At 54.0% G+C, this 25,182-nt stretch overlaps 1 protein-coding gene across 2 annotated transcripts in view; it reads right to left on the bottom strand.

The window, feature by feature from the left end:
* LOC123624155 (serine/threonine-protein kinase PAK 6) overlaps window positions 1–23,364 on the bottom strand; it is a 35,605-nt gene extending 12,241 nt beyond the window's left edge. The window contains exons 1-3 of one of the 2 annotated variants that reach the window (XM_045531820.1): window positions 22,825–23,364; window positions 21,995–22,078; window positions 10,316–10,441 (exon numbers count right to left, since the gene is read on the bottom strand). The gene's annotated coding sequence lies outside the window, so the exon portion shown is untranslated. Of the gene's footprint in view, window positions 1–10,315; window positions 10,442–10,915; window positions 11,055–21,994; window positions 22,079–22,824 lie in introns of those variants that run through there. The other variant, XM_045531883.1, reaches the window with a different exon arrangement.
* Between the last annotated feature and the right edge of the window lie 1,818 nt (window positions 23,365–25,182).

The raw sequence follows: 25,182 nt of genomic DNA, 5'->3' as shown, positions 1-25,182 counted from the left end.
CTGGGCTCTGGCCCAGGAACCCCAGGGTGGCTGTAGGAGGTACTGGGGTGCCAGGCTCAGGGTCCCCCAGAACAGCTCCCCTGTCCCCCACCTGGGGTGTCTCTTCACCCCATCCCTCCTTCCTCAGGGAAATGGCTGGCTCCCGGCAGAACAGTCCCAGAAACAAAAAAGTGCCATAAATAAGCCAACGCAGACTATAAACACGGAAAAGAGGTGTCTGTCTGCTTGTCTGTGCCAAGTCCCCTGCTGAGCAGGCAGACTCTGGGGGTGTGTTTTTATAAAATCCAAAGCCCATTACAAATATCATTCCACTGTCAAAGAATTAAAACGAGGGAAAGAGGAAGGAAGCTCGCAAACTTGTTTTATGAAGTGAATATGACCCTGATTCTTAAACCAGATAAGAAGAGTACAACAAAAGGAAAATTTTAACCGATCTCACTTATGAACATACATGTGAAAATCCTAGACAAAACTAGCAAATTGAATCCAACAGTATGTTAAAGTTTTTTGTTTTTTATCACAATCAACTCAGGTTTGTCCCAGGATGGTTCAACAACAGAAAACCTGTTAAAGTGACACACGACATTAATAAAAAACCAACCAGCTGATTCACAGACATGTTGCCCAGGCTGAGACCGTGTATCATAGGACCAGGAACCCTCAAAGGGTCCTCATGGTCACCAGGTGCTTTGCCTCAATTCAGAAAAGTCCTGAGCCAAGGGGACACCCTGAGGTGGGTGAGGGGCAGCTATCTTAGGGGCAAAACTCTCCAGAGAAGGCAGAGAGCCCCCAGCACCCCGGCCTTGGGACCCTTCTCTCTGGTCTTGGCACCCTGATTGTACAAAGCTTCACTTGCAGTCACGCACGCATCCCTCACCTTGCTGATTGTGGCTTTGCCTGAGGTCCTGCTGAGCTCCATCAACAGTTAGGAGTGACACGGGCTTGACTAGAACTAAGAGGGAAACTGAGTCCTGGGAGGGAAAGTGACTCTTCCAAAGGGCCACTCTACTCTCTCCTTCAGGGCAGCCCAGGGCCTGGAACCACATGCTGATGGAAGATAGGTCAGGGGTGCCTGCTTGGATGCTTTTGGATCTGAGGAGGCTCAAAACAGCTCAGTGGGTTCTTAGGTCACCTGGAAAGGTCAATTCCAGGTTTCAAGAAACAAACTGAAACATGTTTCTTGAACTGAATGCTTGGATTACTCATTTATCCAAAGATCTGGAAAGCAGGACTGGCACATTTTCTTTTGGCTTCTGCTCGGGAAACAGCATTTTCCTGGTCATTTCAGTAGGTTCTGGAGGAGGTCACAGATCTGGGAGGCAGCTGGTGCACACTCAGAAAGGCAGGGTCCCCTGAACAGCCACCGCTTCCCCACTAGGAAGTCACCACGTGTGAGTCCACCTGAATCCACACCATGCCTCCTAGAATGTCAGCCACTTTGCTGGATTTCAAGGGTCAGGAGTCTGTCAAACACCCTAAAGCGAGCCACACATGCAAGACCCCTACAGACCAAGCACTTTGAAATGACACACCTGTCTGAGCTGCAGGTGAGTTGTAGGGAGTCTCCCATTAATTTGGAGAGACTTTGAACAAGTACTGAAACCATTTGAGCCATTGGGTTAATGAAAGGCAGCTCACAGGGCTCAGGGAGGAGGAGGTAAGCAGAGTCCGAGTAAACGGAGGCTGCTTCTCTCGCAGTGATACCTCTCTTTGCATCCCTGTCTCGAAGCTCAGGGCCCTCCAGACACTGGCACTTGGGCAGATACAAGTCTGGGAGTAATGCCAAACTCCTTTCCTCTCAGATTTACCTGTCAAGGAGTCATGCTTGATATCAGGGTTCTGGGATCTGGTGATCTCACCATATCTCCATTATGTAGACTCTTCATGGTTTGGTAAAATTTGACCTCCTCCCTCTCAGCCTTTGTCTTTTGCTACAGCAGAGTTTTCATTCAGCAGGTCTGTCCTCCCAGCCTCTTAGACAGGCCCTCTATCCCTGGGTTAGTTTAGCTGACTGTTTCACCCTCCTCCCTAGCTCCATGAGGTCTTCTGGGAGGGCAGGGACACACCCTAGAGCTGGAGAAGAGCTGCTAATACTGTTTTCCCCCAGAACATCCCTCTCCCCCACTCCCCGCCCCCCAACCCAAGTGCTCAGCTTTTGCTGCAGGAACACATGAGGAGGGCGTCTTTAGCAGATGGTCTAAATGACTACAGGATCCCTCTCCTGAGTCCACCCTAACAGTGATTCCAGGATGGACAGCCCGGAGTCCTAGGGTCCAGGGCGTGTGGTGGTGAGGGTGGGAAGCGGGCGGAAGCAATGGGCTGAACTCAGGCTTTGGAGGTGGGGGCAGCAGTGGTGCGGAAACCAGACGCAGTCGTTAGCCAGCGGGGAATCAGCAACACAAAGGGAGGCTGTCTAAGGAGGGGTGACCCAGCCCAGTGAGATGGCGCCTGTGAATAGCCACTGTGCTCTAGCCTGGGCAACACGGCGAGACCCTGTCTCTAAAAAATAACAATAAAAAATTTAAAAAATAAAAGGAGGCTCTAGGACTCATCTGTAATGTGGTAAGGCCAACACTGCCTGGGACAACGTGATTGTGTAAGTAGAATGTCCAGAAGAATCTACATACAAACTGTTGGGATTATGTAAGTGAATTTAGAAGGTCCCTGATTCAAGATCAATATTTAAAAAATCAACTGAATTTCTACATATCAGTAACAAATAAAAAAATGAAATTTTTATAAAGATGCCATTTATCATTTTATATTAAAAATACCAAATAATTGGATGAACTAGCATGGACAAAAAAAAAATATCAGATACCTAAGAATAAATCTAATAAATGATGTACAAGGTCTTTACATGAAAAACACAAAACATTATTAAAGATATTAAAGAATATTCATAGACTGGAAGATTCAATACTGTAAAGATGTCAATTATTCCCAAATTAGCCTAAAGATTTGTTTCAATGTCAATTAAAATCCCAGCATATTTCTTTTGGTAGAAATTGACAAGTTGATTCTAAAATGTATAGAGAAACATAAAGAACCAGGAATGGCCAAGATAATCTTAAAGAACAAAGTTGGAAGACTGTAAGATGTAGATGTCAAAATTTATTATAAAGCTACAAAAATTAATATAGTGTGGAATTGGCACAAGGATTGACAAATAGACCAAGAAATCTTCCACAGAAGAGAGAATCCAGAAATAGACCCACCCATATGAGATCACTTGATTTATGACAAAGGTGGCATTAGCAGTGTGGCTGGGGAATGGGTGATCTTTCTAATAAATTCGGCTGAAGCAATTAGATATACGTACAGGAAAAAATGAGCCCTGAAAAATGAGTTTACGTTATACCCCAAAATTAATTGGAGATAGATCATAGACCTAAATGTAAAAGGTAATAGAATAAAGCTGGTGGGGGAGACAGGGGTGGGGTGGGGTGGGGTCCCATAGCCTGGCCGTCCCCTTCCCCAGGTGCATCGTGAGGGACTTCACAGGCCTGAGTTTGGTGGGCTGTCCTGGAGCCCAGCCTGCTGGGGCCAAAACCACACCCTATGAATCCCAGAGACAATTAAACTATCAAGGTTTTCTTTGCCCAGAGCAGAATTCTTGATGTATAGGTTAGGAGTAGGGGGTTATTTCTAAAGATCCCACCTATACTAATTTGTCAGTGCAGTGTGAATGCAGTGATTACTTGAAGGAAATACATCAAAATATTAATTGTTGTGTTTGACTGGTGGGGCTACAGGTGATTTCCTTCTACCCAATCTTTCTGCTCAGCTAAATTATCCTTAAAGAAAATGGGTTGCTTTTCTAAAGAAAATAAAATATTTTTAAATAAAGAGAAGAGTGATCCATGGAGACCAAGTGCCTAAGAGACGTTAACCCTCCCACTACCTAGTGATTCCCAGTCACCGGGAGTGAATCACCCAGGACACAAACATCCCCTGACTCTCTCACGTCACACCCACCTGCGCAGCCAGGGCCCTCCATTTGCCATTTCTAGGGCTCTCTTTTCCACCCCAGCTTCCAAGGGTCCCGGGGCTGAGGGGGCGTGGTTACTGCATCAGCCATGAGGCCGTTATGTTAAATCAAACGGGCCATGGCGGCCCTTGACGCTGCCATCCCTAGTGTTCCACCTCTGCATCCACACTCCATTCACCTAGCAGAGGAGCTTTCCCTCTGCTAGATGATACCCCTGAGGAGGACGGAAGGAAGATGATTTTCCCCCAGAGAGCCAGTCCCTGCCTTTCCTTCTGCCTAGCCTGGAGGAAATGATGTTGGCCTCAGGCCCTGAAGTAGAAATGGGCAGAGGCAGGGCGGTGGCTCAGGTGGCCCTCACAGCCCCAGCCCCTCCTGGCTGACACCTCACCACAACAGGCTGCCCTGCGGGTTCTTCCCCAGGCTGGAAATGCACTGTTGTGTTTGCGGAATGCTGTGAGCTTTCCTCTTCTGAACATCTGCACACTTCTCCTTTGGGCTGGCCAGCTGGATCAGGAGGGTGCCCCGTGCTGGGAGGGAAGGGTCCAGCCTGAACCAGTTTAAGAGGGAAACTCCCCTGGCACAGAGCCTGGCAGGTGGGGGCCGGACAGTTCCTGGCAGAGGAAATGCTGCCATCCCCAGTAAATCTGAGGGCAGAGCCGGTGGGGGAGTTCAGGGAGCCATGGGCCTGGGGTCACTAGAGAGGGGACCACAGTGTTGGAGAAACAGAAGCCTCAGAGACAGAAAGGGAGTATCTTTTCTTGAGCATCTGTTATATGCTAGGCTCTTTCCAAGGATTAGCTCATTTAATCCCCACAGCAACCCTGAGAAGTAGGAATTATTACCCACAAATCCAGATGAGGCTCAAAGAAGCTAAATAACTTGCCTAAGGACACAGACCCCAGAAATGACTGAGCTGGGGTTTAGACTCAGATCTGCTTCCCAAGCCCCTGCTCCATCCACTGTGCCCACCCTGGAGGGAGTGGGGTTGCTGTCACTTTCCTTCCCTGGAGGGCTTTATGGACAGGAATGGGGCCTGGGCAGCTGATGTAGGCTCCTAGGGTGTGTGTGAAGGGAGGCGGCAGGGGACCAGGGCGAGCTCCCTCAACCCTCAACCCACCAAGACAGCTAAGTTCTCTCCTGGGCCAGGGGAGATTGGACTGTCCTAACTTGCAGGCTGACCCTTAGCTTGTATGGAACCAGGTGTTTTCTTTGCACAAGAAGGGGTAAGTAAAATGTTTCAAAGAGGTCATGTTGGGGGCTGTGATGGTCAGGCCTGGCACAGATGAAAAGCTACAGAAACTGCAGGAGTTTACGCTCTCTGGCACGGGAGGCAGCCAGAGCCTCTCTGTAGGGTCTTGGCCTGAAGCCTGGCAACCCGCAGGCTTGGCTCAAGGAGTACTGGGTAAGGTTTTGTGGTGGAGGCTACTGTTCCACAGTGACCAAATGGGACTCTGGCACTGTGGCTTGGTTGGTCTAGTGTTCACAACAGGGATCAGAAAAGCAGCTGCAGTATGGGTGGGCCACCCTCTCACACTGCTTCTCCTTTGGGGAGAAGAGATATCCATGTGCTGGGGCCTGGGATGCCAGGACCACCAGAGCTGTCAGGGCCCCACACGCCCCCACAACGCCCGGCAGGCAGCGCCACAGTCTGCGTTTAAACCTCAAACCAGAGCTCGGATGTTGCCGTCTGAGGCACACCTCTTGGGAATCTATCTGCCTATTCCAAACACGCTCTGATATTTCCAGAACTCCTCTTCCGGAACCACCTTTGGGCCCTCGTGAGTCAACGTCAGTTGTTCTCCTCACTTGTCACCCTGCTTTTCACCAGAAGTGAGAGTGTCCAATGTGGTTGCCCACTTGACCCTCCAGACCTGGCTTTGAGTGAGTCTGGGCTGCTTCTACATATTGAGTCCCTTTTAAGGACAGGACACGTGGCCCACTGAAGGGATTCATAAAAATGTGCCACAGCCTCGGTAGGTGGCTTTCAGAAAGTGAGTCTAAAGGGGATTGCAGCCACTCTGAGGGGGCAGGATTTGGTTGGTTGTGGAAGTTCTGGGGTGTTGGTAAACCATTAGGAATGAGGCTGGTGGGATTTCCTGCCCCTTTTGGGTGGCTGGGAGGAGAGGAGGTAACCGTATGTGGGGTGCGGGAGAGCCGGAGCTGGGGAGGCGCCTCCAGGCTTCCTCAAAGGGACACTCAGGCCTACTTATCAGAGCTCACATCCAGGGTACAGGGCTGTGCCCTGGCTCAGCGCGGACTTTGGGGCTCAGTGTTCCTGAGTCCTGGCTTGTGACCTTGGCTTATTTTCCTTCTCTAGGCCCCAGCATTTCCATTGGTGACAGGGAATGGACTCATTCACCTCTGCCAGCTTCTCCAGGCACAGTGAGGGGGAGGAACAGCAACTGGTTTTGCTTAGGGAGGAGTTTTGGGTATTTTGAATAATCATCACTCAGGGAGAGCCTAGTGTAAGTACGGGGCCCTGGGCTAAGCACTTCACATGTGATCTCCTCACCACAAGCCTGTGAGTAGCACTAGTACTGTCTCCATTATGCAGATGAAACCGATATTCAGAGATACAAAGTGATTTGCCCAAGTTGAGCAGCAAAGAAGGGGCAGACCCGAGTCTGACCCAGACCCTGATATGAACTTGGCTGCAGTTGGTCATCAGCTCCCACCACCCACCCTGTGTCATTCTAAGGCCCATTAGAGATACTCTGGAGAAGGGCTTATCCTTAAAGCACAGCCCCAAGAAAGAGGTAAGCACCCTGAGTTCTACAGAACTTTGAAAAGTACCCCTGGCACCCCACCATCCAGTCTGAGAGGGGCCTACAGAGGACCCTGGCACTGTAAGATCTGCAGAGTTGCTTGAGCTCTTTGTCCCCTTTGGGCACTGCCATCCCACACACATTCTACACAGAGTGATGGGCCTCTCCTGGCCCCCTGGTTGAAAGTTACTGTGAGCAGATGACCTTTCATTGGAATATTCTCATTGGCCAGGAAGATTTTTCTCAAACTTTACTTTCTGGCGTTTGTTTAAATATAAAATTGTATCATTCATTCCATTATTCAAAAAGTATCTATCATGCACCTACTCTAATCCAGGCTCTGAGGACCAGGGTAAACCAAACAAAACCCCAGCTCTTATGCAGTTTAGTTTGCTTCTTTCAAAGTCCTGGGATGTGGGAAAATCCTCTGTTAGGAATGAGGCTGGTGGGATTCCCTGCCATTTCCACTTCACTAGGGAGAGAGGAGGCAGCTGAATATGGGGTGGGCTCAGTACAGAGCTGCATGTATAGACGCTGCTGTAGCCAACCTTCTGCCCCCCCAGAAGAGATGGTGATGCACGCTCTGTGGCACTCCTGATGGCATCTGACCTTGCCTCTGCCCCTGCCCTAATTTCAGTCCCTCTGCGGCATTCCCAACAGGAGGCTGCCTGCACTCTGCTCTCATGTATAAGCCATGGGGGCTCCTCCCTCTCCCAAGGCCCCTGCTTTCTTTCTTTCTTTCTTGCTCTGCTGCCCAGGCTGGAGTGCAGTGGTGCAATCATAGCTCGCTGTAACCTCGAACTCCTGGGCTCAAGTGATCCTCCTGCATCAGCCTCCCAAAGTGTTGGGATTATAGGCACGAGCCACCGTGCCCAGCCTCAAGGCCCCTGCCTTCTGCCCCTCTGCCCCTCCCTGTTCATCCTTTGTGTGGAGCTGAACTCTGTCTCACCTCAACCTCCACCAGGGGACTGGGCTTGCTACCTGCTCTTCTTCATGTGACATGAGAGGCAAGACAGGCAGCACCCCAGCACCCTGTACTGGCCCCCAAAAATACACTGGGGGAAGGAAATTTCATCTGCTTTTCTGCCCAGTTTTCACCTCTAGGCTAGGAAGGTTCTAGACCCAAGGTTGAGGTCCTCATCCCCATTGCTTGCAGGCTTTGTAAGACCTGCCCAGGGCCACTGTACTGAAGTGTGGAGAGTCCCGAGGAGGCTGAGCAGAACTGTGAGGTTCTGCTGCTCCACTCAAAGGACCCAGAGAGACATGGCATGTGCCAGGGCAGAGGGCACTGCATGTAACAAGCCAGAATGTCTGGGCTCCCTGCCTTGGTCACCATTCCCACACCACAGGCCCCAGTGAACCCCAGGGGTAAGATAATGGGCTGTTGTTTAAAAGAATTCAAAGATAAAGCTCATTCAGTCGCTTATGTCAACACTCCAGCTGAATGAGAGGCCACAGAGACAGGCTGGCAGGCAGAGGAAGGTCAATATTGACTCAGGCCCTCCTCTCAGGCCCAGCTCCAGCTGCACGGACAGTGCTCTGGCCCAGCAGCAGCCCAAGCCAGACCAGCCCTCTGACCTTTGTTACTGCACCTAGAACCCCAACCTCTGCCCATCCCCCTCCAGTGCACAGAGCCTTCCTGGGCATGGGGTTATCTCCATCCTGGGAGGGCTGCAGGCCAGGGACCTTCTCACTACCCCAGATTTTCAAAAGCCTCTGCACATGGAGGCCTGAGTCCTCAGCATGGAGTCCTCAATGCCCAACCAGAAGGAACCTCTGGAGTCTCTAATCACAAGACCACCTTGCTTTTATAGCCCTTAACTTTCCAGGTCTCTATTTTGTTCACCTCCTTACTGTATGCTCAGAATACCACTGTGAGATGGGCTGAACATGTTTTACTGGGCCCATTTTAAAGACAGCAGGCAGCTGGGGAGAGGAAAGGAGGGAAAGGAAATACACACATATAAAGGGCCTAACACATGTTGATACTGTGCCGGGTGCTTTTTACTGGTGCATCTCATGGCTAATGATAGATATTATGAGCTCTGTTTTACGGATGAAGAAACTGAGGCTCAGAAAGAAGATAGTGTCCAAGATAGTAAGTGTGAAGCTGGGACTCAAAGTCAGATCTCTCCAACTCCAAACTCTCAGCTCGCCCACCATGCTCAGGACCCACGGAAGTCAGATGACCTGCCCTGGATCGCACAGCTGTGCAGAGCAGAGACAGAACTGGAAGCTTCAAGCCAGAGGCTCCCACTGCCCCAGGCAGCACCCATGATAACAGCACAGAGGGTGCTCCTGTTTCTGCTGCCCAAGCCAGATCCCCTTCCCAAAATGGCCCCTTCCCCAAGTGACAACAAGGTCACTGAATTAGCATCTCCCGCTACTCGTCTTTCATGGACTCTCTGCCTTTACTTTATTTCTAACACCCTCCAACAGTACCCTGCCAAATAGCCAGACCATTCTCAAGTTCTTCAGGAGACAAGGGCTCAGGATTAGTATTTTCCAATACTAACAACTGGAGGCTGGTGAGGTGGCCAACTGCCAGGGCAGTTCGGCATTTATCATTACACTTACTCCTCACAACGATGCCATGAGGAAGGCATTCTCATCACCATTTTACAGATGAGGACATTGAAAATTTGCAGACAAGTAAAGCAGCTTGCCTAAGGAGTCAAAGTCAGGATTTGAACCGAGCTCTTTCTGGTTCCAAATGTTGCGTTCCCAGCCACTGTCCTGTATACTGTGACTGGAGGAGAATCCACAGCATTGCAATATATGCTGCACCAGCCACAAAAATGAGCACAGACCTGACCCCCCCCCACATGTCTAGAAAAACAAATCGGAGAAGCCTGAAAACACACACACACACACACACACACACACACACACACACACACACACACACACACACACACACACACACGGAGAATAGGGCAAGATGCAGAAATGCAGCCTACACCCTGGGAACTCTCTCTGTCTTAGCTGGTGGTATTCCTAGCGCTTACACCAAAGATTGCAGATCGGACGCCACTCCCTCCGTGTAGGAGGAGCTGGAGTGACTTCAGCAGGTCTGGAGGTCTGGGGAATGGGCAGGCAGGCTGGGATGTGCTGAGCAGGCACCTCTGCCTGCAACTCCAACTCCGGAGGAGCCAGTTGTGGCTGCCTGCGCCTTGCTCAGCACAGCCGCTGCCCCTGCTGCCACCCTTCCTGTTTGGGAGCCTTTTCCCCAAGCAAGAATTCAATGTACCCTGCCTTGGTGACACGGCTGCGCCCCAGACAGGCATCAGGCCTGAGGACAATCAGAGGGCGGGGCCGGGGAGGGCCATCTGAAGCCCTGCGGGGCCACCAGCTTACCACCGTGCTGAGGTGGTAGAAGTGACTTAACATGTACCCACTGAGGATTGAGAGGTGGCACCTAGAAGGGACCGCGGCCACTGCCTAACAGTACTAGGAAGGAGCCAGCCCAGAAGGACCACCTGCCTGCCCACTGTGTTCCTCCTAGCCTGTCCTTCACGAAGTCTGGAGAAGGTTCTCGGGCTGGAGGGCCCTCACTCACCGCCTCCCGGCGCCTTCCTCCCTCCGCCTCTTCTTCTTTGGGACTTCTCACCCTTCAGTGGGCGACTTTCTTAGGCGCTGAGGAGAGGGAAGACCAAGGACCTTCCTGGGCCAGTCCTCCGCAGGCCTGAGAAGAAACATATCAGAAATACATTGTGACAAATGTAGCAAGTGTCCCCATGGATTTTGCGACTGGCTGGAGTCCCGGGCGTTGGGAATCGCCCCACGCCGGCCTCCGCACAGAGCGACCTGTCTCAGGTGCTAGAGGCGGCGGCGGGTTCCCCGCGAGGAGGGGACATTGAGCGCAGCGCCGCTTCCGGGGCCGGCCCCTCTCCCAGGCGCACCCGACCCAGCGCGGCCACCGGCCCGTGCTCGCAGGCCGGAGCGCGGCGCCCCCTGGGGGTGCGAGTCCCCGCGCTCCGGGGACGCCGCTCTCTCCGTGCCTGCGCTCAAGGCCCCTCCGCTTGGCGCCGGCATGTCCCGAACTTCGGGAAATGAAAACGCGGGTACGGAAGGCCGGGCGCGCGGGGAGGCCTGGCCCCTCGTCGCAGCCCCGGCCCGGGGAGGGTTCTCCGGCCTCCAGGGCGGCCGGGGCACCCACCTGCCGAGCGGGAAGCCCGGGAACGCTCGGAGAGGCCGTGGGAGCGACCCGCCCTCCGCGGGAGGGACCTCGGCGCGGGCAACGACGAGGAGGGGCCGCGCTCACATGTTTGTGCGGCGCCTGCTTCACCTGGCCGCGAGTCTGATTTCAGGGTGTGGCCTCGGGTAGGGCATGGCGAACCCAGAGCCCGGGAAAAGTCGCCGAGGGGCGCAGGGGCCACTGCGAGGAGCCTCTGTGCCCGAGGGGGGCCACCCTGCCTCTTTCCCTCCAGCCACTTGGCTCCAGCTCCCGCCCGCCCTTCGCCTTCCGACCCTGACCTGGCGCACCCGGGGCGACCTGCCTGCGGCCAGAGGCCCCCCCGCCCCTCAGCCACGGCGCAGAGACTGGACCTGGATTATCCGCTGAGCGTGGCCGTGTGTAATTAACTCGTTAACTTGCTTGCAGGTGCACGCTCTGGGCGGCGCCGACTCTCCCGGACCCGAGAGGTGCTGCGTGCGCCCACCCACAGGGCCTGGGTCCTAAAGCACAAGCTGGAGTCCTAAAACTTGGCACCTTGGCCTCTCTGTCCCATCTGGACAGGCCCCTAAGACTGTCCTGGGCTAGCCCCCTTGTGCAGGCAGGAAAGCGGGATTTAATGGGATTCCAATTCCCTTGTCAGACCTTGCTCAGTCCTGAGAACCCTCTGGCTTCAGGGTTCGAGGGTAGGAGACCCTGGCGGAGAGAAAGTTTCCAGGAGTGCCACAGCCCCAAAGAGAGGAAGGGGTCCATTCAGGAGATCGCTACCTGCGATTTTGTTCCAGAGTTGGCATCCCTTGGTTGTCCCCAGCAGTGCCCTGGCCTAAGATCAGGATGGCCATTCCGAGTGGCTCACTCCTGACTGCCCTTTGCGGGTAGAGGGTGTTTTCTATGTTGAGACGAGGGGCAGAGGTCACTTATCTGTCTCTTCTCCAAACAAGGAAGTGAGAAGACCCTTGCTGTTCTTGCCTTGGGCCCCCAGAGAGGGCTGTGTGCTGACTGAGTGCTGAGCGGATTCTTGGCTTGGAAATTCAGTACATCTGGACCCCAAATGGCTGCCTTCAAGTGGTGGCTGGGAGACTGCCAGTGTCACAGCATAGGGACCCAGGACAGTGCAGGGATTTTTTAAAATCATTGTTGGGCACTTCAAACTTCAGTTATTAATTGAGGTCACTATTGCCATATATCATTTTGTTCACCAATTCTTTAGACATATCAATGGTATTTACGGATAAATCGTTTGCATTATGGGCTCTATTGCTTATGCTCAGTTTACTCTTGGGCTCCCACCAAATAGAGCTAAGGCAACCCGTGGGAACCCGCCAGCCCAAAACAGGTCTGCACCCTGTCTAGCTGCACCACAGGCCGATGCCCTTAGCTTCCCTAGGTGCCAGGTGGAGACACTGGCCCTCTGTGCCATGGGAGAGTGTCATGGAAGCTGGGGCAGCTAACCACAGCTCCTTGCTGCTACCCCTTACCCCCATACTTACATTTAGTCCCCTCCTCATCTCTGTGTCTTTCCCAAGTGGATTCCTTCTCTTTCCTCTGACCCTCCTAGACAAACCCTGACCTCCTGTGGCCACCCAGGAAGCTGACTGCTGAGCCTGGGATGAGGGGCCATGTGGGGGAGAGGGGGGAAGTAATACAAGTATGGCTTTCCCCACAGATTGGTTATCCAGGGACATAGGTGCGCTGGCTGAATGCTGGCAAGCGGATTGTGCTATGTGGCAGGGGTGGGGGGAATGGTTGCTGAGGATTTGAAATGCACCACGACCCAAAGCTAGAATGAAATGCATGATGTTGTTGAACCTAGAATCAACACCTTAAATTATTTTTACTGACTCACAAATGCACATTGAATTTTTTATTTTACTGCAAATGCCTTATATACCAAAACCACAACTCCAAGCTGTACTTTTGAACTGCACTACAATAAGGTGTGAATATTAGAATATTATCTGGAACGAACTGGTATTTAATTTGTTTTGAATCAGGCTTGGGTATCCCAGAATGGCTACTCGCCAAAGTCCCCTCCTCACCCTGTAGGCAGTCAGTGTAGAAAACCCTGGGTTCCTCCCACCTTTGGGAGCCGCAGTGGGCCTTCAGGCCTCGAGAGACGCAGAGGCTCCAAATAAAACTGACAAGGAGGTATTGAATCCCTTATCACTTGACGTATTAAAAAATAACTATCAGTCAGATAGGCCAGAGGAAAAGTTCCCATACTGGGTACAAGGGTAGACCAGGACCTCTCGGGCCCACCACAGTGCCAGGTTTCCGCACTTCGGTCCCTTCTACACATGGTTCAGCTGCACCGGGTAGATGACCTCCCACACGTTGGGAGGGCTGGGGGATGCAGGGTGTGTCCTGAGTGATCAATTGCTGTGTGTGACTCTCCCCCTGCTCTGTTCTCCTCTGATCCATGCCCAGCTTAGCTCTGTGCAGGAGGAGAGGGCAGAAAGGCAGCATAAGAAGTATCAGGAGCAGTCTGCAGGCCAGTGTCACCTCCAGTGTCCCTCTGGCCCTGTTCTGAGGTTGCCCTGCTGAGCACAGGGGGGCACCAGGCACACCTTCCTTTGAAGAGCCTTGGCTGCTGGCACAGACCTTCTGGTGGAGGGAGTGGCCCAGGCGCTGCCATTCTACGAACTGGGCGGGAGCTCTGCACAAAGGCACCGAGAACAGACATCTCACCACGGGAAATGGCTCTAGGAACCCGGCCAGCTCTGAGGCATTGGCTGACCAGTATGGTCTGGGAGGGCATCAAGGCAGGTTCGTGGGGCGGGGCAGTCACTTCCCAGTTATCTCTCAGCCTGTGGCTGTCCAGACCTGTTGTAACATCTGAGCACCAACAGCCAGGGCTGAGAGCCCAGGTTAGGGCCAAAGAGGAAAGATACGGATCAGCTTGTGGTTTAGAAATACAAACACATTATCCTTTCCCTGTGCCTTTCTGCTCCGTGACTTGAAAAGCTTCCTGGGGATCAGGAATGCTACTAACAAGCTCACTTACTCCTTCCAGGGCGCCTTTCTCTGGATGACTCTGCCCTCCTCTAATAATAGTAATAATGACACCTGCCAATTATTGAGTGCTTCCGATGGGCCAGGCCCCACGTTAAGCTATTTATACATAGTGTCTCAGTCTTCACAACCCTGGGGTGTAAGTACTGTAAATTTATTATTCTCCTTTTATATATGAGGAAACTGAGGCTCAGAGTGATTAAGGAAGTAGCTTAAGGTCTCATGATTACTGCTATACATTGAATGTTTGTATCCCCTCAAAATCCATATGTTGAACTCTACTCACCAATGTGGAGGTATTAGGAGGTAGGGCTTTTGGGAGGTGACTAGGTCATACAGGCAGAGACCTCATGAAAGGAATGAGGCCCTCATAAAAGAGGCCCCAGAGAGGTTCCTGGCCCCTTCTGCCGTGTGAGGTTATAGTGAAAAGACAGCCATCCATGAACCAGGAAGCAGGCCCTCCACAGATATCAGATCTGCTGGTGTCTTGATCTTAGACTTCTCAGATTCCAGAACTGTGAAAAATGAACTTCTGTTGTTTATAAGCCACCCAGTCTATGGTATTTTTTTACAGCAGCCCAAATGGACTAAGCCAGTTATTGAGTGGAGGAACCATAATTTGAACCTAAGTGTATCTGACCCCAAAGTCTGTTCTCTTGGCTTGGTGCTGCTCAGAGGTCTCTGGCTCCAAGGACTGTCTGAGAAGTGGGTGGGCCAACTCAGACCTTCATGTAAGGCATTTGTATTAAAAGAAAATAATTCACTGCCCAGGAAGGGTGAGTCACGTGAGACATGGTGGGGAGGGATATCCTGCCCCCATTTCTGAGTAGGGCAGGAAGACCCCCACATGGCACTCGGTGTGAGAGGTACAGGGGTCCTCAGTTTCCCCCACTATGTCACTGAGTCCCCTGATAGGAACCAGGTGCTGGGTTTCCCTAGTCATGAGCTAGTACCCTGCCTGAAGTCCCTGCATCAAGTCATCTGTCCTTCACAGACCCATGGCAGGCCCGACCGTATCAGGCCCGCATGCAGGGAGGTGGGAGCTGGCATTTCTGCTGGATGCTTGGCAGGAGGAGCCCCGTGGAGCCGGGGCTTCAGGCAGGGTAGCTGCCCACACACCCTGGAGCCCCAGCCTTAGCAGAGGGGCTCTCTTTGGGGAAGATCCTCCTCCTCTCCACCAGGCTGCCCAGCACATGCTTCTTCCTGTGGTCCTCATGGGACCACCCATCTCTCCTTGCCTTTGGGACCGAGAGGCAGGTGCAGACCTCCAAGGGTCTGGAAGTGTGAGTTGAGGGAGCTGATACTGCCAGGCCCAGGGGCCTCAGGCAGGAGGAGGGAGACAGAGTCTAGCTGCAGAGGCCATGGATGCTTGAGGATTGGAGCCCTTTTGCCTCTCTATACTTTCAGCATGTCCCCAGCCTCAGTTTCTCGGTGTGGATCATGGGGGAGAGAGTGCCCCTCTCCCTCAGGAAGATGGTAGAACGATGAGGTCTAGAGCACTGGGGTACAGGGGTTCTGAGGAGCAGCACCCCCAAACAGGATGAGCGGTTCTTGATTCTAAGCCCTCACAGCTGCTGAAGGGACCAAGGTGCAAGCTCCCCTGCCCCACCCCGTGTACGCACACACCTGCCACAGGGAGCGACCAAGCCTGCTTGGTGTACCTCAGAGCAGAATCCCAGGATTCTTCCAGAAGATAAGGCTACAACTTGCTACTAAATCAACATGACAGGTCCCTCCACTCCAGATCCCCGAAAGAGAAGCCCAGCCCCAGGTAGTAGCACTGTCTGGGGCCCAGTCAGGTGTTTGGGAAAAAGCCATAGGTCCCCTGCCTGGCTGCCGGACAGATGGCCTGGGCCTCAACAGAGGGAAACCACCATGCCCGGAACCTCAGGCCTCTCTCTGTCTGCCTTTCCCTCAAGTTCTGTACCTGTACTTCGCTTCCTATGCCAACAGCAATACACAGGACTGTCCTCCCCAAACACAGACTCCCACTGGGAGCTAAACTTGCCCGATAGCCCCAAAGGGGCCTGGTGACCTGGGATGAGCCACTCAGGTGCAGGGACCACTGCGGGCTGTGGCACTCTCCCCAGGTACATGGTGGGGGTGTGCTGAGCTGCCCCAGGGAAGGCTGGGGAGTAGAAAGAGCCACCTCTGCACTGAGGACACTCATTTTAGAGACGTGATGAATTCATCTAATATCTTCTCACTACAATTGCTTTGCAGCTCTTGCTCCTAATGGCCTCCACAATTCCATCCAAATATCTTTCCCTGGCAGTTTAGCTCTCTGGCTGGCATTTTTGCTGGCAGAACTAACAGCTGGAAGCCTCCTTGACTGGAAAGCCCTCATTGTCCTTTCTTCTCTCTTCTGAGCCGCCGGCATCTGCTCCAGGGCCACGGCTGGGGCAAGGCTGTCACTGTGGCACCCTGCCACAGAGCCTGGGGCCCGACTTTCAGGAAGGACAGGTGAGTTTGGGGGCAGTTGGAGGACTGTGCCTCACAAGGGAAGGGCCCATGAGTCTGAGGAAGGATAATGTTGGTTGCTCAAGTCCCATCCCAAACATTTTAGGCAGAACATTTTAGCTCTGAATGCACAATGTTGCAGGCTCTGGGCTGTGTGGCCTCCTAGTCCTAGAGCACGCAGACTTCCGTGCCTGCCCTGGGTCAGTGTTCGAAGGCATGGCCTGCCTAACTGCCACTCAGCTGGTCTGTGCTATGCCACCATCCCTTCTGTGGGTCCTTCCTTCCCGAGCTCTCTGGGACACACCTGACAGAGCCCCTTGACTGCTGCAGGGGTGGCTGGCCTGCTGGGACGTTCATGTGAACATTGACACAGCAAGATCCTGGTCACACCACTGCCACACCTGTGCTGGTGGCTGGTACCACAGCCCCTGCTGGGATGATGGGCCACGTGTAGGCAGCTCTTCCTGTCCCAACTGTCCTCTCCTTCACAGGAGCCCCCGGCTCCTGCTTACTCCTGGCCTTGCCCCCGTGCCCCTGGGCCTGGCTCCACCCCACCTAGGGTCTGAGACCTCCACCTCTCTCCAGCTTTCTGCATCCCAGGCACATCAGCTTCCAGCAGGATCCACTCTAGTGGAACATAAAAGTCTTCCTGTCCAGCGTGGGCCTGGTGACAGCTAATAGAACTCCTCCTGGAACTGACCTCTGATGGTGGCCACTGGACGTGTAAATGTCTGCCTGGGGTCAAAAGTCCGTATGGATGAAAAGAGCACCTGAGGTAAAGGTCTCTGTGTGCCTCCCCTCTGCCTCAGAATCCCCCTCTCGCTGGACAGGCTCATCATTACTCCCTTCTTTGGCTTAAGACGTGAGCAGCTTTAAGGTTAAACTATAAGATGCTACCTGAGACAAACGGAATGTCAGCCAACCCATTTCCACATCAGTTAGATCTGTTTACCAGAGTGACTCCTCCCAGGAGTGGCCTTGGGTGCAGTTTGCAAAATTTGCCCTTGGGGGACACTTGGCTAACAAGTGTGGGCTGGGCTGGGGCTCCCTGTCGAGCAGGGTGCAGGGGGGATGGCAGGGCCCAGGCCTGCTAGGGCAGGAGGCACACAGGAGCAACGGGGACCTGTCCAGCCTCCCAATGTGTCAGGCCAGGCGCTCCGTCCAGCCGTCAGGTTACCCAGCGGTTCCTGTCTGCTCTGCACCGGGCCCTCTGATGTTGCTGACAGAAGGGCAGCCTGGGGGCAAAAGAGTACTGGACAGGGACTCGGGGACCCCTGGGCGGGAAACTCTCTCTGCCACTAGTTAGCTGTGTGATCTCAGGACTCACTTTCCTTCTCTGGGCCTCTGTTTCCCTCTATAAAATTACAGGGGTTAGATGAGACATTCTTAGAGGACTGCCTTGGGCTTGAATGTGCCACAGCAATCTAAGGTGACCGGTTCTTTCCTGGGGAGCCTCTTCCTCCTCTGAGCTCCTCCCCGCTGACATGGGCCTGTGCTCTGGCCATGCCCGGAGGTGGTATAACTGGCCCCCTGGCTCCCTCCATCCTGTGCTTTCTTGCACAGTTCCATCTGGAACCTCATTTGAAGCTGAAGCAAAGAAAATGGAGGCTGGAGACGCTCCAGGCCAGGAAGCTTAACTACAGAACCAGTCCTCCTGGTTTTAACTCTGCGGCTGCTGCAACCGTCAGGCATCCCGGTCACCAGCCACACAAGCAGGCAGCAGGAGGCCTTGAGTGGGGTGACTTGTTGTTATTTGCCCCGAGGTGAACGGGCCAGTCCAGCTGTACTGTGATCAGAGACCAGAACAATGTGACAGCTGACCTGAGCTTTCTGGGCCTGCGTCCCTGAGCACGTAGAGGACCCCTCACCAGGTCCTGGACAGCTTGAGTGTGTATGAAGGACACAGCTCTGCTTCCACCCGCTTAGCCAGAGGCCCGGGGGGCCGAGTGTGCAGGGCTGTGGGCAAACCAGGGCACACTCGGGCTGTGCCTGGGCTGCGATGGCAGGATTTGCTTCCTGAAGCAGCACTTCAGGGGAACAGGTTGCCACAGAGAACTCACAGGTGTACAAAAAAGGTCATCGTGGTCCCTCTGTGAATACTAGGGTCTCTGCACTGCCTGATGTGTCATACTGAAGTTTTACAGACAATGCCAGCCAGCACCGTGTTCCTTCGCTGGGGCCGAGGCGGATTTGGCCTCTCGTGTTATGAGGGAACCCATTTTCTCACATGCTAATTCATCCAGCACGTGAAAGCCTATCACGTCCTAGGTGTGCCTTGTTTTTCTTAGGTGAATAGAATTGGGGATTGCTTCTTCTAAATTCATAGAACAGATAACCCTTTGGTAGGAAAAATAAAAATCTCTGAGACCGAGCCTTATGGTTACCAGGCATTTCCAAGTCACTTGCCAGAGTGGTCAAGGAGCCCACCGTGGCCCCCAGTCTGGCCCCTCCACATGCAGTACCTCCACGTGTGTGCGTTAGATGGGGCTCATTAGAACACAGTCCCTCAAGGAATCAGGGTCACCATGTGACAAAAGATTCCAGGCCCAAAGAGGAATGGGGCCAGGGCCACACTGGCCTCTTGATTCCTTCACTAGTGTAGCCACATCAAGTCCTCAAGACCTTAGACTCTAGATCCCAGAAGGCGAAGGAACTTTGCTTAGTCTCAAGTAATTTCTTAAAGAACCTCAGCAAACAATTTGCTATTTGGGAAAAAATTGATCTGGTACCACATTTCTTCCCACGGATCTATCAACATTCTGAGAGCTTTAGTTTCTCTTCAAGAGAGGGTTCTTCCACCATTGAGAAGCCACCTCCTCCATGAAGCCTTTCCTGATTCCCTTAAACAAGCTGTGGTCTCTCCCTCCTGCGCTTTGTTCCTCCAGCACTAGTAATCACAACGATCACAGTTATCTTTTGCTGAACACGTACGTGCAGCTAAGAGCATTCACATGTTGTCTTATTCAATCCTCTCGACAACCCTGTCTCGTAGGTACTATAGTCGTGTCTCTTGGACAGGAGAGCAAACTGAGACATAACAACACGAAGTAACTAACCCGAGTCATCAGGAGGAGGCAGCAGTGGGCCTGAGGCTCGCCCTGCCGACTCCGCACTGCTAACCAGCCTCCATCCACTCTTCCTGCACTTACATATCTCCCGCAACACGCACCTTCTGCCTGTAACTGAAGATAGAAGCTGCTTCTTCCTTTGTTTTCATTCTCGACTAATCTTTTTTTAATCCATCTTCATAACATTCTATGTTAAGAACCACCCGCCAGAATTGGTTTAAATTTATAAATTATGTGGACTGGATGGGTCACGGCTGACAATTTCAGTGATGAGTCTGGGGCCCAGAGTGGCCAAAAGGACGAAGCTACCTGACTGCTGATGGCGGCTCTGTGGCTCCGCTCGTTCCTGGTGGGGTTGGCCCCTAGCTCAGCACTTTCCCTTACCCTCTTTGGGCCACCAGGGGTTTGTACTTAGTAGTCAGGCAATCGCTGTCACCTGCTTGGAAGCCAATGAGGCAGAACAAGGTACTGCCTGCACAGCCTGCCAGGAAGAGGCAAGATCCCCTTTATCTCACACCCCACACCGGGGCCCTGGGGCTGAGCTGTGTGGGGTGGAGGGCGTCTCCTCAGAAGGGGGCAGCTTCCCAGGAGCTGCTTCCCTGGGCAGGAGGGCCAGCCTTGGCTTCCAGAAGTTGAGAGCTCTTTCTGCCTCAGAAGCTTCCATTTTCTGTGCCCTACCGCAACCTATTGGCTAGCTCACTCCTTTCTACCAAGTAGGCTCACAGAAATACGCTCTCTTCTTGAAGGCCCCTAGGGGCAGGCTGCAAAATGCCTGCCTATGAGGTTTGCTGGCGTCCTTCCTACTGCTCAAATCTTAGCAATTGCTCCTGATTTCTAGGCCTCCCACTCATGGCGCGGGGGCTTGAGGCCACAGGACAGCCTCCCAGGAGTCCTTCCTGCCTCTGCACCCAGGACACAGTGTGTTGGGGGCGTCTCTGGGCTATCTGGATGAGGAATGCAGTCTTTCAGCATCTTAGCCTCTTCTCTGCCCGGCCCTACCCAGCACCTGGGACACAGGGGCGCTCCCACAGAGGTGGGCGGGCCTAAGAAAGCCAACCTTCCAGAGTCTTCCCTGAGCCCTCTTAAAACCCCAGGCAGCCTTTTCCTCTCCTGCCCACTCTGCCCTGGCCTCTATTGTCTGCTCCCTGCTGGCCTGCTGTTTGCCTGGTGCTCAGTAGCCTCTGCCACTCTGCCACTCTGCCCCCGGGCGGGCACCAGCCCCTGCTCAGCTCTGCATACACTGAGGACTCCCAGGCTTAGTCACCTTTTGAGAGGAAGCAGGAAATACCCCTACAGCTGGGTCATTTTCCTCATCCTGGAGCCAGGTGTGGGAATTAATTTGAATGAGAGACACTTATGGGCTCCTGACTGTGATCTCATATGTTCCTTCAGGACAGGGAGTCATCCTTAGGAATGGTGCACAGAGTGGGCTTTTTGCCTTGGCCAGAGACCCCCCCACACACACCCTCCCTGTGCCTGGCACATCCGGGAGAGCTCATGAAGAATCAGTCTGTCCTGGGGCACTGTGCAGTCCCCACACTCCCACCTTCATGCCCACTCCCAGGGTCATGAAGCTTGCACCCAAATCAGGTGCTCCTAGAAGGGCTTGCTCCTGGTGCCAACCCTCTCCTGCCCAGGCACCCTTGTCACTAGGGTTCCCAGGTGCCACTCCTGAGCCTGGCACCAGGCCACTGCCAGGGAAGCCTGCCTGCAGAGGGGACTCCTGGCTTGGCCAAAAGGCCTCAATCCCAGCTAGATGTGCTCCCATGGGGCTGAGTCTCAGGCCCACCAGCCCTGGGGCCACACAGCCCTGACTCATCCTCTACTCCTGGATCTTGGTTCCCACCACAGTCAGCTTAAGGAAGGGCCCCAAGCAGCAATGCAGAAACCTCTGCCCTTGGCGTATGGTGCCAGGGAGAGAGCAACTGGGAGATTACACTGCATTTACCTTGCTTCTCAGTGGGGCCTGGTACCATGTGAACCTGAGCTCACTGGGCTTGATGTCCCTGGAGCTGACCAGGTCATCCACTCTGCAGCAGAGGCGGGCAGCCTGGGCCTGTGAGGAGTGACTGTGCTCAGCCAAGCAGCCCCCTGAAACCGGCCTGGTGCTGAGTTTCAGAGTCAGAATCTGTGCCAGGCCAAACTCAGCAAAAGGGTGTGACCTAGAGCCTGGGATCCAGCAGTGCTCCATAAATATTTGTGGAATGACTACATGAGAGGAATGTCCCAGAGGTGAGAGGAGCCTTATGTATGGGTGTTCTGGTGGCACTGGCTTGGCCCAGCAGGAGCAGGAAGTAAATGCAGGAACAGCAGAAACAAGCATCTCTCCCTCCAGGTAGGGAGCCAGAGGCCAGCTCAATTTGGAAAGGGGGTGGCAGGTGGCGCAGGGCGTGGGGTTCCTTAGCCCAGGAACCCACAGCTGTGATTGAGCATGGAATTGGCCTCCCTGTCCCAGGTAAGGGGTGGCCTCAGCACCTTGGCATCCCTGGGAAGCCAGAGCCTACAGCGGCAGTGGGGACCTTACCTTGGCCACTCCTTCCAGGCAGCTGGGCCTCACGCTCTTCCACTGCAGGCTGGTGCTTGTCTCTAGCCCAGGAAGCGGCGCGCCCTTCAGGCAAAAAATAAAAAAAGGAAAAGAAAAAGAAAACCTTAGTGCTTTTCCCACCCAGCCTCTTCTCCTGGAGGCTCCTGGTTGGTGTCGTCCTGCCTCTGTGGGCACATGGCCTCCTCCCCCCCACAGCTTACTCACCGGTGTGCCAGCAAGGCTGCCAGCTGTGTGGGGGAGGCAGGGGACCACCGCCCCTCTCCGCCTGGCACACACCGGGGCCAAGGTGCTGGGGGGGGCGCTGACTATGGGGAAGCTGCACCCCGGCCAGCACCCTTCTCACTGAACGTGCCCGTGAGCTCAGCAGAGGACACACATGGATGCTGACAGGCCCTAGTAGAGCAGGATTCTTGGTAGGAAGCTGTTTCCTTGGTGTCCAGGCCTACCAGGAAGAGGGGGTGGCTGAGGCACTGTCCAGCCCCGGGCAGGTGCTTCCCACCCTCGGCCAGCCCTCTGGACCACTCTAGACCTTGGCATCTTACCATGTCTCTGTCCTGTGAATCCAGAGAGGGCCTGGCCCTGCCCGGACTGGCAGCTGCTCCTCACCCTGCTCAGGCCACATGCCTGGCATCCCCTCTCCCCAGCACCCATCTCAGGCCAGGCCCACCCAGCATCAATTGGGACGAACTGCTGTCAAGTCCCCACCCAGCGCTCTGCTGGACCCAGCTGGGGGACAGCACACACCACCTCACATGCTCTCACACTCACACACACACACGTGGGTCCACGCCCAGCACAGGGCCACCTACCTGCCCAGGCCAGCCTAAGCCAATCCAGCCTTGCTTTCCGAATGCTGCTCCGACCCTAGAAGCCACTCCTTTACAGAAACATCCCCTGGGAGGTGAGTTCAAAGCCAGCCCGGGAGGACTCCAGTCGGCCCCAGAGGACACATGGGCAGCCTGATCACCATATCTGCTGTGGCACTCTGCCTGCTGCCGTGGCCCCCCAGGCACTGCTGGCCCCCACGGTGCCTTCCATGTCCTTAGGGGGTGCCGGCGGACTCACAGCAAGTCCCATCTTCCTGGAGCCCAAGGTAGGGAGGGGAGAGCTAGAAGGGGCGGGACTCAGGTGCAGCTCCAAGTTTCCAGCTCCCAAAATAATCAAATGCAAAGGGGAAGAAGAAAAGCTCTGGGCGGGCGGTGACTCAGTGCCAGTGGGCCGGCTTAGTCACCTGGATGGCTGCTGGCGGCTCCCGGCACAGCAGGACAGGAGCAGCGCCCTGCCCCCTGCCGCGGAGCGCTGTGGCTGCCCGAAGGAGCGCGGCCGCGGAGCCCGCGCCCCGCTGCCCGGCAGGCGGCGGCCACTCCCGCCGCTCGGCGATCAGGGCCCGGCGGCCGCGCGCCCCTCCTCCACCGCGCGCCCCGGCTCACTTCGGGATCTCGCCATTAAATCCTCAGGCAGCGACCTGCTCGTTTGGGGCGCCGAGCTGCTCCAACGTTGCTTGGCAATTTTGATATCGTCGGGGGTTGCCATGGGGAGGAGGGTGATGTCATTGACACAAAAAACCCACTGAATTTACAAATCAGCTGGGGCTGGAGCTATTTATAAAAACACGTTTTCCTCTGCCTTTCTTTGCCGAGGCGGAGGGAGAAGGGCTGCCTGCCGGGCTCGGGGCGAGCCTCCCTCCCTGCGCTCCGCCCTAACCTCGCCGGGAAGCCGGACCTGGCTCCCCCGCCCCCCAGGTCCCGGAGCTGCGGGTTCAGACCCAGCGGGGCCGACCCCCGCTTCCGCCGCTGCAGCTGGCTCTGCTGTGAAGGGCGGAGGGTGGCACACGGGTGCGCGGCAGGGTGGGTGCTGGCTTCCTGGGTTGGCAGCGACCGGAAGCCAGTCACTCCGCAGGCCCCTGGTCAGAGACAGGCACTCGTGGTGGGGCAGCTTGAGCGGGGTGCCCACCTGCCTTCGCACTGCCCGCCCCGTCTCTAGCCTTGCGGCTCCTTCACTGGCTCCTTTTCTTCTCCCAGCGTCCGACTGTGGGTCTTGGGCACCCGAGTCTTGGCCTCCTGCTCCTGTTGAAACACCCCTTCCCTTTGGCTTTGACCAACCAGGCCAGGGCTCGCTCCAGAACGCACTTGGTGTCTGCCCCAGTGCAGGTGCCCCCTTAGGGCCAGCTCCGCTCCCAGGGCCGCCGCTGCTGACAGCCAGAGGGAAACCTGGGAGTTCTTGACTCCCCCCACCCCCAGCCCCTTACATCCAACATGGCACGAGGCTCTATATATTATTTTTGAAAACTCTTTCTGCTCCTTCTTAAATTTCTTCCATAGTGAAAGCTATGTAGTGTTTGGTTAAAAACCTAGGCTCTGAGTTTTCACATCCCAGCTCCAGCGAGCATCAGTTGAGTGACCTTCGGCATGTTTTTAACCAACTGCACCTCATCCATAAAACGGGAATGATTTCACCTGCCTCCCCAGTTGTGGGTGGGAATTAAGCGAATAAAGCCCATGGCCACAGGGACTGCTCATTGTGAGCTCAGTAAACATTAATTTTCTTCTCTGCTGGCATGACTGTTATTTGTTGCTCATTTTTTTCTACCCATCAACTGGTGGTGAGTTCATCTTCCAAAAACCATGACCCAGTCACCTCGTGTGCAAAGGTCTCAAGCTGCATACATAGACATTTTGATTGAACTGCATAGTATTGGATATCATGGTATTAAACATAAAAACTTCAATTAGTGCTCAATATGAAATATTTTTCTTTTCTTTTTTTTTGAAACAAGATCTCACTCTGTCACCAGGGCTAGAGTGCAGTGGTGTCATCATAGCTCACTGGAACCTTAAACTCCTAGGCTCAAGCAAGTCTCTTGCCTCAGCCTCCCAAGTAGCTGGGACTACGGGTGCACACCATTATGCCCAGCTAATTTTTTCTTTTTTTTTTTTTTTTTGTGGAGATGAGGTCTCACTCTTGCTCAGGATGGTCTCGAACTCCTGGCGAACTCCTGGCCTCAAGCAATCCTCCCACCTCGGCCTCCCCGAGTGTTAGGATTACATGTATGATCCATCGTGCCTGATCCAATATTTTAACTACTAGGTTATCAGTTCCTTTTGGAAAGGAACTCTGTATTTTTCTTCTTTCTGTATCTCAATATATTTTATGAGTAAACTTAGTAG

Source organism: Lemur catta, chromosome 1 (assembly GCF_020740605.2).
Source record: "Lemur catta isolate mLemCat1 chromosome 1, mLemCat1.pri, whole genome shotgun sequence".
NCBI lineage: Eukaryota > Metazoa > Chordata > Mammalia > Primates > Lemuridae > Lemur > Lemur catta.
This window is presented reverse-complemented; position numbering and strand designations above follow the sequence as displayed.